The 13531-nt window shown below is 37.4% G+C and overlaps 1 long non-coding RNA gene across 1 annotated transcript; it reads right to left on the bottom strand.

Moving 5' to 3' along the window:
* Window positions 1–1451: 1451 nt before the first annotated feature.
* Window positions 1452–12040, bottom strand: LOC145683398 (uncharacterized). The gene is made up of 3 exons (XR_014131079.1): window positions 11828–12040; window positions 5646–5784; window positions 1452–1516 (listed from the first exon to the last, which is right to left on the bottom strand). It is a non-coding gene; the product is annotated as an uncharacterized LOC145683398 (long non-coding RNA).
* Window positions 12041–13531: the final 1491 nt, after the last annotated feature.

Here is a 13531-nt window from a genome sequence, read left to right as displayed (position 1 = left end):
TTTTCCTTAATAGTATCTTCTACTAAAGTGCAGTTGTTACCACAAGAGGCCTGAATAGAATTTTCCAGAAATAACTTCTCTGTACATTTTAATTAACAGGTATTTTTTTTAAATGTCGCAATAATTAAAAGTGTGGTGTCAGCCGGAAACGCATTCGCTTACAATATTATTCCTACTCAGTACTCGCCATTAAAAATGAAACACCAAGAAGGAGACTGGGTAGATGCGCCAAAGTTCCCAGGCCGATACCTAATAGTAAGTGCAGAATACTCTTAAACGTTCGCTGTATTCGCTGTGTGACAACGTGGTGACAGCGGAGGCGTTGTGCAGCCATCGACTAAACATATTTATTCTTCCCTGCTATAGACATTCTGCAAATTTGGACTTTCCTGGATGCATCCTTCTTAGTGCAACATTTTAAGGAAAGAGCAATTTAACAGTCTCATACATTGCTTAAAGAAAGAGCAATGATTCTCAGAATTACTCGGAAGATATATATACACAATAATTTAAAACGGTTATTTCAAACTTTGCAATTCAAAGCACGAAAAGAACTATAGATAAAGGAACACTGATTTTAGCCAAATAGTAATTAGTAAACTCAATCACACTCAGTACCATTAGTTGCTTGGTGTTATCCGTAAGTCAGAGATCACGGTATCTCATTTCGTGTAGATTTTTGCATTTGTTTAACGCTAAAAATGTATTTTATCGCTAATTGAACCCAGTACCATATATATACCGACAGGACGTACCTTAGTCACAAGGTGACATGAGTGAAACACTAAACTATTCGATTGACACCTGCGGCCTTGTCAACACTAGAGAAAGTTACAAAGTGATTAAGTAAATACGGAACATAGTTCATACAAAGTATAGCGATGTATGAAGTCTCCGTTTCATACGACTTGGATAAAGGATACATCTGAAATAGCAACAAAGAAATATATAATGATTTCTCTGGATAATTTGGATTAGTCCAGAATTCGAACACACACACGCTGGTAAGTCCAACATTTTTTTTTTTTTTTTTAACTTCGTTCTTCGGATTCCCAATAAAGTTGACTACTGAAAAGCTGAGTTATAGATTCTGTATTAAAACAACACCTTCGCTAGACATGTTCAGTATACACATTGTCTTACATACAGAACAATACATTAGTTATTAATGCATGTCTGAAATAATAGTGCTTCGTATAGAATTTTACTTCATCCAATCGCAATAGCACAAAGATAAAAAATATTGCTAGGGATAATGTTCTTATTACAGAGAAAAATAATTAAAATGACTTAACATTAACAAATCATTTTCTTTAAACAGAGATAATATTTTATTATAATTTATGGAAGAAAGAAATAATTTGTAGTACAGTATCTTTATTAGGGTTATATATTCGTACAAAATAATGTAAGTACAACTGAGTCTGTCTTCAGAAAGGGCGTATTTTTAGCCACAACCTACACTGCTTCTTTTGACTGTCTTTCAAGCAGAATTCTGGTTTGATGCACGAAATACCTGCAACAAAAATCAGAAAATATTTAAAATGTTATATTCAGTGTGCTTAATTTGGTTGTACTTAACAATACAAAGTATCTTAACATTTTTGAGATTAAATGGACAAAATATGTTCGGTCAGGTATGGACTTTTGGGTTGCACGTAGAAAAACTATGAAGTGTTTATTGATGCTGAACAACAACTCAAAATGTATTACCATTCAAAAGTAAGTGGGTACCTCAATGGTGTTCGGGCTATCATGGGGTACCTAATGTCTGTATTTTTTAGATATATGAAAATATATGTCTCTAAAATGTAAGGAACTGACATCTGTTTACCGAAAACCTCAACTCGGTAAGCCTTATGGATATCGAGATATGGGAAAATAAAGAGCGACACTACAGAACTGTGGAGTTTGCGTACTAGATGGTGCAGTTTCGGAAACGTAATTACGAGGGCTTACAACAACCTCAAAAGTAGTTTCAATTAAATACACTACACACACGCCCTGATGGGGGTTTTCGGGTACCATGATATTCCCAGAACTCTCATTTCTAAATATTCTAAAATATGTCTTAATAACGTTTTAAAGAACGTTAGAGGTGTGTGTTTACCGAAACCGCAAGTCGGTACGCCTAACAGTTACCGAAATATGGTGAAATAAAAAGCGACACCATAGGTACGTGGAGCTTGCATATTAGACAGTACAATTTAGAAAATTAATTAAAATATGACTATCAAGATATTGTCAAATAAAGGGAGGATCCATATAGTTATGGGGTTTTCGTGTTAGGTGGTAAAATTTCCGAAACCGGTCATGTAAAGTTAATAAGCATCAGTAGCAATTTCATCTTAAAATAATTAGGTATTTCCATGGAGTTTAAGAACATCATGGGGTCTACCAAGATTAAATTTTAAAAGTTTTGTAAAATATATTTTGACATTTGTAAAGAGTATTAGAAATATGTATTTACCTAAAAGTTCCAGCTAGTACATCTAGCAGCTAGAGAGACACCATACAATAAAAGCGTATTAGATCTTGAAATTTCAGAAAACAATTATTGATCCTAACAAAAGTTAAATAAGATGGTACTTATATGGGTTAAGTGAGAACCTCAGACTCGTCAGTACAATTTCGATCGAAAGATTAATTCAGCTCTAAATTTTCTTTGGACAATTCCAAGCGTTCATCGGGCTCTGAAATAAAGTGAACATTTTTTGTCAATATCTAATATAGCAAGCGAGATATAAGGAATTATGTATTTTATGACGTCGTAAAAATAGAGACCCACATGGATTTGTACTTTTGAGTATTTGCTGTAAGAAGAAGAAATTTCAGAAAACAACCGTATATACCTTAATAGACAATTAAATGGGCGGGGGCACAGTGGCTTAGTGGTAGAGTGCTTACCTCTGGTGTATTGGGTTCTTGGTTCGATCCACGGCCAAGTCAGTTTGTAGTGGACATCGTATTCGTGGGTTTTCTCGGGGTACTCTCCTCCCACCTTTGCATTCCATCAATTCTGTCAACAACATTCACTTGCTTTAATCATAATCTCCCTGAGACTAAAATGCATAATCGTGGGTCGCTACACTGAAATATTTCCTTTTATTTAATTTTAAAATTAAATAGGGAGTTAAGTATGATCGTATCTCTACGGGTTAAGTGAATACTCCAATAGTTTCTGCAAAAAAAAGATTAGTTAAACACCCTACCACTAAGCTACTGTGTCCCCGCCCATTGAATTGTCTATTAAGGTATATACAGTAGTTTTCTGATTTTTTTTTCTTATAGGAAAGACCCAAAAGTACAAATATATAAAGATCTCTATTTTTACGCCATAAAATATATAATTCCTTTTATCTTGGTTACTATCTAAGATATTGACAGCGAATTTTCATTCTTTTGTACAGCTCGATGAACCATTGGAATTGCCTGAAGAAAACCTAGGACTGAACTAATCTTTCGATCGAAATTGTACTGAGGTACTGATTTAACCCATAGAAGTACCATCTTATTTAATTTTGTTGCGACCAATAATTGTTTCCGAAATTTCAAGCTTTTATTTCACAGTGTTTCTCCAGATGTTAGATGTACTAGCTGGAAGTTTTGGGTAAATACATATTTCAAATACTGTTTACAAATGTCAGATTATATTTTCAAAAGCTTTTAAAATTTAATTTTGGTAGACTCCATGATGTTCTAACACCCCATGAAGATATCTAATTACTTTAAGATGAAATTGCTACTGGTGTTTATTAACTTTCCATGACCGATTTCGGAAATTTTAGCATCTAACACGAAAACCCCTTAACTGTGTTGGTCCTCCCTTTATTTGACAACATCTTGATAGCCGTTAGTCATATTTTAATTCAATTTCCGAATTGTAGCGTCAAGTATGCAAGCCCCACATACCTATAGTTTATTCCCCCCCCCTAAAAAAAATCAGTTCTTTACATTTTAGAGACATGTATTTCCATATATCTAAAATGCAGAAATTAGGTACCGCATTGGAACCCCATTGGAGTACTCACTTACTTTTGCATAGCAAGGTAAAAACGCCAGTGGTTCTCACTTTAAGTTTGAAAACATACTATTTTGTCTCTTCTCTGAGCATCGTGACTCTGTCGGAGCTGTACCATAGTTGGAAAGACTCACTGATCCTTCCTATAGTGACCATGTAGTCAGAATTCAAAAAGGAGTAGCCCTTGAAGGAAAAACAATATTTTAAAATCCTTGCACCAGTAGTCGTCACCTTAAAATCAAAATGTTCCAGTAGTAGTCAGGATTTTCTACCAGTGTTCATCACTCAAATAACTTGACAATTTATTCAAAAACGCACTGTGTATCAGTTTAGGGTTGAGAATACAATATAAAGTAGTAAGCTTAATAACTTTGCATCACTTTTAGCACTCAAGAAAGAAAATAAAAACGTTTTTACATACTTTTTAAAGCAATTTCAGAAAGAAAAATGTTTACTGAATTCAAAAGTTAACTGTATATCACTTCCACGTTAAGAGTACAATATTAAATACTATGTTTAATAATTATACGTCACTTTAAACTCTCGAGAATGAACATAAACAATTGTACATACATTTTAAAAACAATCTGAGAAACAAAATAAGTTAACTGAATTCAAACTTTAATTATACATCACCTTAAGCTTAAGAATACACTATAAAATGCTGAGATTAATAAAAAATGAAATCTTTAAGTTTAACGTCCCACGGTTATGCCGGTTAGGATAAGGAGACGGTGATAATGAGAAATGAGTGAAATGGTGGAATGAACAAAGTGGGAGGAAACGGGAGAACCCCGAGAAAACCCACGAGCAAGGTGTTTGTCCACCACAAAGTCCACACGGCGCGAGTTGGGATCGAACCAGGGACCCCAAGCACCGGAGGTGAACGCTCTACCACTGAGCCACCGCCCCCCTGAGATTAATAACAATGCATTACTGAAGAATGAAAACAAAAATGTTTTAGCTACCTATATTGTATTTACATGTTATTTCTCATTAACATTTTTTTTTTTTTTGATAACTCATGATCAAGTCTAGGGATGCGCAAGAGAAAAGATTTGAGGTTGTCTCCTCTCGAAAAGGTGCCGCGAAAGTTGTCTCGTCTCGAAAACTGGATCCGTTTCTATTGGAAAAGCTCTATCTTGCCTCGAATTTCGTAACAAAAATTGTCTCGTCTTGTCTCGTGCGCATCCCTAATCAGGTCCATAGCCAAAAACTTCATTTCGGAGGGTGCTCGATAGGGCTTTGGGATATCCGAATTTAGATATAGATAATCGATGTCGACAAACTATCGAAACTTGTTCGAAATATCGAAAAATACAGCAATATCGAAATATAAACAATATCAAAAATCGAAAATATAGAAATATGAAAGAGATCAAAAATATGGATATATCGAACAAAAATGGATATATGATCTTGGAATACGATTTGGTGGAATAATGAGGGAGAAAAATAATCATTGATTAAATATTAAATTGAAAAGAAATAAGAGCCTGACGCTCAAATACTTATCTATCCGGCACCCATCTTGATCCCCATAAAATATCATGAAGTGCTTCATTGATTCTAAACCCAATAATAGTAATTTAACAATAAACACAATATATAATTTACTACGCACCTTGAAATGTAGAAATTAATGATTGTAATCCCCAGCTTTCCAATAGACCTTTGATTTCTCCAAATGAAGATTCGGATATCTTGTTTCTTCTCAAGCAATAATGGGTTACAATAATCAGTTGCAGTCCAAAGCCAAGTCACTAAGTTAAGCATAAAAATAAAAGAATTCATTAGTTAGATGCATACAAAATCCTACGCATGTAAATCCGAATCTACTTGTATTAAATTGTAAATTTAAACAAACTAAATTATACTACAGTTATAGTGACATCAAACATACATTAAATAAGGTATACAGGGTGTCTCAAAAGTTCCCTGACATAGGGTAACTCTGTTATTATCAGAGTTACAACAGAATGTAGGAGGGAAAAGCATATCCAATTATGATGTTTTCAATCTAAAGTGAAGGAATTTTTAAAATCGGATGACCCGTTTGCGCTGTACACTCTCTATGCGCCCAATGTGAAATGAAAATGCAACGTTGCCATTTACCTGGACCCACAACAGAAGTGAGTGAAGTTACTGTCTTTTACGCTAACATGTCGATGGCCAGCCCCCGTTTCAAACAGTAACTTCATTCACTTATGTCGTGGGTCCAGGTAAATGACAACGTTGCATTTTCATTTAAAATTGGGTGCATAAAGAGTATACAGCACATTCATCTTGTCCGATTTTTTAAAAAAGTGTTCACTTTAGATTGAAAACGTCATATTTCGAGATGTTTTTCCTCTTACATTTTGTCGTAACTCTGATAATAACAGAGTTACCCTATGTCAGGGAACGTTTGAGACATCCTGTATACATCATAAGAGGTTCCTTTCTTAATTCTACACGGATGTGGTTTCATTGAATGTGAGGTGGGTGATACACATTAGGCCTTTTGGGAGTACGTCACACGGACGACCGTAATTTTGTGTTCAAAATTTTTATGAACTGGTGGGATATGTGATACATATGGCCACGGGCTAGAATTTTCTCAGTATGTCAAATATGCAATCAGATTTCATGCAGCTTAATTTGGTGAAAAGCTATTGCCAATTGAACGTTACATTTACCTCTTTCTTGCAGATGTTGAACCATGCCGTTAGCACGTGAGGAATGGATCGAAATAATCAAACTGTGGGGCGGGAGGAGTATATGTGCAGTGGTTGCCGATTGCAGAGTCATCCACAATGTGACTCTGTGTCACATGTTTCAGTGTCACAGTAATTAACTAAATTTGAGAAGACGGGCACATTCGTAAACATACATCGTAGCGGTTCAAACTCGCGGGACCTTGTTCCTTCCCCATTTTGAACCGGTACATGAAAATGCCATTTACTCCATGTTTGCCTGCGCCGATTTTGAAAATTCCTTCACTAATCGATTTCTCCCGTTGAGTACTACAAGAACCAGTTAAAATCTCGCGGGCCCTTTATTCTTCCCCATTTTGAACCGGTACATGAAAGTGCGATTTTTTTTTCATGCTTGCCTGCGCCGATTTTGAAAATTCCTTCACTAGTCGATTTCTCTCGACGAGTACTACAAGAATCAGTTAAAATCTCGCGGTCCTTTTTTCTTCCCATTTTGAACCGGTACCTGAAAATGCGATTTTCTTCATGTTTGCCTGTGCCGATTTTGAAAATTCTTTCAGTAATCTATTTCTGTCTTCGAGTACTACAAGAATCAGTTAAAATCTCGCGGGCCCTTTTTTCTTCCCCATTTTGAACCGGTACATGAAAATGCGATTTTCTTCATGCTTGCCTGCGCCGATTTTGAACATTCCTTCACTAATCGATTTCTCTCGTCGAGTACTACAAGAATCAGTTAAAATCTCGCGGTCCTTTTTTCTTCCCATTTTGAACCGGTACATGAAAATGCAATTTTCTTCATGCTTGCCTGCGCCGATTTTGAAAATTCCTTCACTAGTCGATTTCTCTCGATGAGTACTACAAGAATCAGTTAAAATCTCGCGGGCCCTTTTTTCTTCCCATTTTGAACCGGTACCTGAAAATGCGATTTTCTTCATGTTTGCCTGTGCCGATTTTGAAAATTCTTTCAGTAATCTATTTCTGTCGTCGAGTACTACAAGAATCAGTTAAAATCTCGCGGGCCCTTTTTTCTTCCCCATTTTGAACCGGTACATGAAAGTGCGATTTTTTTCATGCTTGCCTGCGCCGATTTTGAACATTCCTTCACTAATCGATTTCTCTCGTCGAGTACTATAAGAATCAGTTAAAATCTCGCGGTCCTTTTTTCTTCTCATTTTGAACCGGTACCTGAAAATGCGATTTTCTTCATGTTTGCCTGTGCCGATTTTGAAAATTCTTTCAGTAATCTATTTCTGTCGTCGAGTACTACAAGAATCAGTTAAAATCTCGCGGGCCCTTTTTTCTTCCCCAAGCCAATATTTTTTTGTATATTTTGAATGTATTCAAGTATGGAACAAAAGTATTATATAATTCCCTTAGTAGGCTTCTCAACTTAATATTTTTCAACTTAAATTTTATTTATTTTAATTATTTATTTTCTTGTGACTCAATATTTAATTGCAATCGTTCATTGGGGAGAAGGGTGGCCATTCTCAAATATATAAATATAGTATTCTTAAAATTTATGTGTTCTCGTACTATTAGTTTCTTCCACTAGACCTGGAAATTGCAAAATTAATACCTGGAAAACCTGCAAAATTCAGGGAAATTGAGTTCCATATTTATGTATGAACACTGCTATTTACAATTTTTTTTTTTTCGAATAGGGAGAACTGTACGAAAGGGTGGTTTGAGAATAGTATAACAGTAGGTTTCTGGGAGTGTTGTTCGAAATGAAATCTTTAAGTTTTACGTCCCACTATTATGCTGGCTAGGCTCAAGATGACGGGGTGTTGTTCGGTGGGGGTCAATGTTGCCAATTTTGGGTAAAGTCGCTAAATAAGGGGAATTCGACCTCAACGATAGCGCAGGGTGACCATAAAATTTTCAGTTAAAAACGGGACAGGTTCTTGCAACACTAGACTTTTAGATCTACCTTTGTTCTTATCAGTGCCTTGATATCAGAGTTCCCCCTCTCTCTCTTCGTTACAGAGCGGGTACTTATGAAAAAGGAAAGACACGTTGAAGTTTGTTTAACACACAACCAACTGCTAAAACCTCTGCTGCCTTTCGAGCAGTACTGCGAACTATAGAGTATTTTTAATATAGGGATTTTCAGTTCAATTTTTGCCGCCTTGTTACTATTAATACTTTTAAAAGGAGTAAAGGTACTGGGTTTGTTATTTACTTCTTTCATTTACATAAAACGGGACGAATACTACTTTTTTCCATCTACTGACGGGACGGCCGCGACACGCCCCTAAAACGGGACTGTCCCGGTCAAAACGGGACGTATGGTCGCCCTACGATAACGACAAAAAAAAAAAAAAAATTCCGATTGGAGACTTTTTTGGGTGATTTTTAAATAACGATTTACCTACTTACACATTTAGCGACTTTTTGCTGCAAACAAAATGTTCATCTGTAGAGAAGCATTATTAGTTCAAAACAGTTTTTACGTTCTTTTTTTCTGTTTGTTTGTTTTAATCAGCGCAAGTGATGAAGAGTTTGGAAATACAGCGTACTCACTACTCCACAATCCTGCATTGTTATGTTACCCTGAAGAATAACTACAAACTTGATGTCCTTTAGTTCGCAGAGTTTCCGTTGAGAGACACACGTAATACATCATTACCGATAGCAACAAGATTAGCTATAGATGCGTGAAAAAAGGCGAAGAAGGTGTTTGTTATATTTGTCCTCTGGGGTCTTTTAATTATTCTGCACTTTTTCTTTTACAAAAAATTGCTTAACGTAAGTACTGTAGTGTTAATTATTTCGGAACTATTTTGACCACAACATGAACAAAAGTACCCGAAACAACCTGAAATGATCCCTGAATTAAAGGATTGGTTGCGCCCTGTTTACAAAGATGTGAATAGAACCAGCGGCGCAAATCTGTCTTCAACATTGGGGGGGGGGGGGGGTAAGACCGTTACCATACTTTTTTTGGCGATGTCCAAAATACTTATGAAGTTGAAAAACAATGTTGTGGAGGATCAGAGTTGTCTTTAGCGTTAGGAGGCTGCAGATTTGAGGCTTATTCTGGGGGACATCTCACGTTCCTTTGTAGCAATCGGACAAAAATCATCAAATTTCTCCCAAAAAACACATTTCAAATCGGATTATTTGGGAGAAGTCCCCCTCAGTTCCAAGATTGGAGGGGACATGTATCCGTCATCCCCCCCCCCGGGATTTGCGCCAGTGAGTAGAACATATTGTTTAGTTTACATCTACAACTTTTACAATGCTTATAGACAATGAATTTCTCGATTATTTCTTATAGCGACTTTTCACCCAAAATTGGAGTCGTCACCTCTCGTTTCGCAAACTTATTGCCAACATTTTAGAAACTGGTTGCGGGGAGAGCTACAATGGATGATTCAAGTTATTTCGTCGCTTCCGCTGTGAACCTAAGTACAAGATTCCAAAAGTCACATTTTTTTGGTTCCAAACAATATGTCTGCTGGGTGAAAGCATAGACTGGAATGTGTTGCCTTTCCTACCTTAACTTTAATCCCATAGTAGCTCCTTTCCCAAAGTTAAAAAAATGCAATTCTTCCTTTCTTAATAGTACTTATGACCATGGGCGGCGATTAGGGGTGGCAAAGGGGGGCAGTTGCCCCCCACTTTTCTCAAATGACCTATTAATGTATATAGTTTCAACCAGGGAAGTTTGTATATTAACATTGATATACAAATATTCAGATCATGTCTTGCCCCCCCACTTTTAACGTCCAATCGCCGCCACTGCTTATGACCCAAAGTATTACGTAAGCATTGTATGTTACTTATGTAGCTCACAGAGCCGCAGCTATGGGCAAGCAAGCAAAGCACGTGTCCCGGGCGCGTGGTTGGAGGGGCGCCTAAAAGAGAGGTTATATATTAGTACTTTTCCTGGCGGTATTTAATACTTTTCATCAGAGTGCGAAATCATGAAATCAAAGTGAGAGGAAAAAATGAAATGAAATCTTTGAGTTTTCCGTCCCACGGTTATGCCGGTTAGGCTAAAGGAGACGGTGATTATGAGAAATGAATGAAATGGTGGAATGAAGTAAGTGGGAGGAAATGGGAGAACCCCGAGAAAACCCACGCACACGGTGTTTGTCCACCACAAGGTTCACTTGGCGGGGCTAGGATCGAATCCGTGACCCCAAGCACCAGAGGTGAACGCTCTACCACTGAGCCACCGCGGCCCTAAAAGTGAGAGGAGACTGGAGGAGTGAAGAGAGAGAGAGAGAGACAGAGAGAGAGAGAGAGAGAAGAAAACGCTCGCACTTTTACACTTCAAAGTAAATTAAGTCATTTATTTTTTCTGTCCCCCTCCTCCCCCTCCCCTAAGTTCTACTGTCAAAGTAAATAGCTAAAAACACTCCCAGGCCAGAAGCGCATCTACGTTGGAAATTTGATCGAGATCGGTCGGTCGGTGCAAGAGATTAAGAAAAAATGAAATGAAACCTTTGAGTTTTACGTCCCACAGTTATGCCAGTTAGGCTAAGGGAGACGCTGATGATGAGCAATGAATTAAATGGTGGAATGAAGTAAGTGGGAGGAAATGGGAGAACCCCGAGAAAATCCACGCACACGGTGTTTGTCCACCACAAGGTTCACTTGGCGGGGCTAGGATCGAATCCGGGACCCCAAGCACCAGAGGTGAACGCTCTACCACTGAGCCACCGCGGCCCCCGGCCGGGAATCGAACCCGGGTGTCCCACGCCAAAGGCGTGTTCATTAACCACTTAGCCACGAAAGAGCTCATCTGTGAGGCAGTGTAAACCCCCCCAAAAAAGAAAGAAAATAAACGCACACTGGATGTTTGCGCAACTGAGGATCAAAACATTCTCAATGGAGTATGAGAAATAGTAAACGTCAATCAATGTGTTCTTTTGCTTATTCATTACTTCGTTAATACTTAATTCCTTCTAGAAATAGTGAAACAATACTATGAAGAAACACTAATTAAACTAATAACAATTACGTTGTATTTCTTACCATACCGTTTTTACCACCCATAGAATTTCAATCTAGCACTATACTGCATTATCACGCCGTAACGAAAGCTGAAATTCAAAGACATGGCACTCGTTAACTGTTGAAGCTGTGTTGTAGCTACCTGTATATCACGCGGCCTTCGTTGGTACTCCTCAACATAAATACGTCACAGCCCAAAGCCAGGAAACATCACAAACAGAAGACAGGGGCACAAGCAGTGCCTGACACTTCACGAACTCAAACCCACCAAGACTCAACTCAACATGACCTTCAATTACGTTCTAGAAACCAAACCAGTGCTAAGGCACAAACTCACCAACTTCCTATATGAAAACACAAGAAAAAAATCTAACGTTTTGGTTCCAAAGTGATGACATAACAATAATACTAAAAAGGTTTTAATTTTCAGTAACCCAAACATTAATTAACTAGGGAACATAACAAAGCAAAAATAAATAAATAAAAATAAATTAAATTAAAAAATAAAAACCTGACAAGTAAGCTCTCCCTGACTACTTTTTTTTTTTTTTTAAATTTCAGTGAGGCTGTAAAATATGTCAATATCTTCGTTATATATATATATATATATATATATATATATATATATATATATATATATATATATCATTGTAAACAAGTTCTTTAAACAAAAGAAAGCTCTGAGAGCGCTTACCTCTGACGCGGTAGGTCCCTGGTTCGATTCCTGCTCCCGACAAATAGGCTTTTGGTGAACACTGTAGTTGTGGTTATTCTTAAGACTTTCCAGTTTCCTTACATTTTCTTGATTCCACCATTATCATGTATCTCATCGTCACCTTCTCTCTTACATTGATGTACAATCATGGGGCGTTAAACTAAAAGAAAAAAAAAATCTTGCAAATATCCTAGTAAAAATGAGTTTTCTAAACTACACTAGTGGCCCCGCGTAGCGTATTCGCTAACGCTCTCGCCTTCGGTGCGAACGGTCCCGGGTTCGATCCCGGTGGGGGAACTCGGTCGAAAAAGTATCAAAAGATTTTAAGTCCAGCCATCCTGAATGAGGTTTCCTTGGCTTTTCCTCATTCACAGCAGGCAAATGCCGGAGTGGTACCTAACATATAGGTCCCAAGCCGTTTTCTCCCTTCCGAAATCCAAAAATGAAAATGAAATCTTTGAGTTTTACGTCCCACGGTTATGCCGGTTAGGCTAAAGGAGACGGTGATGATGAGTAATGTATGAAATGGTGGAATGAAGAAAGTGGGAGGAAACGGGAGAACCCCGAGAAAACCCACGCACACGGTGTTTGTCCACCACAAAGTTCACTTGGCGGGAGCTGGGATCGAACCCGGGACCCCAAGCACCAGAGGTGAACGCTCTACCACTGAGCCACCGCGGCCCCATTTTTCCCCAATCCATTCTTCCCTTCCTTTCCCCGGATAGTGTGATCACCGAGGGAAGTCATCCCTCATATGCGACGGGCTAACAAGGCCATTGATGCCGAAAGCCCAGAAATCTAAATCCTAAATCTTCACTACACAAGGGAATTTTCGCGCTGAAAACGGTTTATTAGCAATTATGTTAAGCAGCCCTGTAGTAAATCTGCACCAAGTAATAAATCGTCACATATAAAACGGAATGAATAAACACATAACATTCATTTTGCTACCTTGAAATGTAAAATGTTTCAAAACATTAATATTCAAAGATTTCTCAAAATTCAGATTCACCCATTCCATTGTCCTCAATCATTAACGAGTTTTACAATAGTAAGAATTGTATTCATAAATTACATTACTTACTTAGTACTATATTAAAGCAAGTTACACTAAAAGAATATATAATTAAT

Source organism: Thermobia domestica, chromosome 4, assembly GCF_964235325.1.
Source record: "Thermobia domestica chromosome 4, izTheDome1.hap1.1, whole genome shotgun sequence".
NCBI classification, from domain to species: Eukaryota; Metazoa; Arthropoda; class Insecta; order Zygentoma; family Lepismatidae; genus Thermobia; species Thermobia domestica.
The sequence above is the reverse complement of the archived record's forward strand: the minus strand, read 5'-3'. Positions and strand labels throughout refer to the sequence as shown.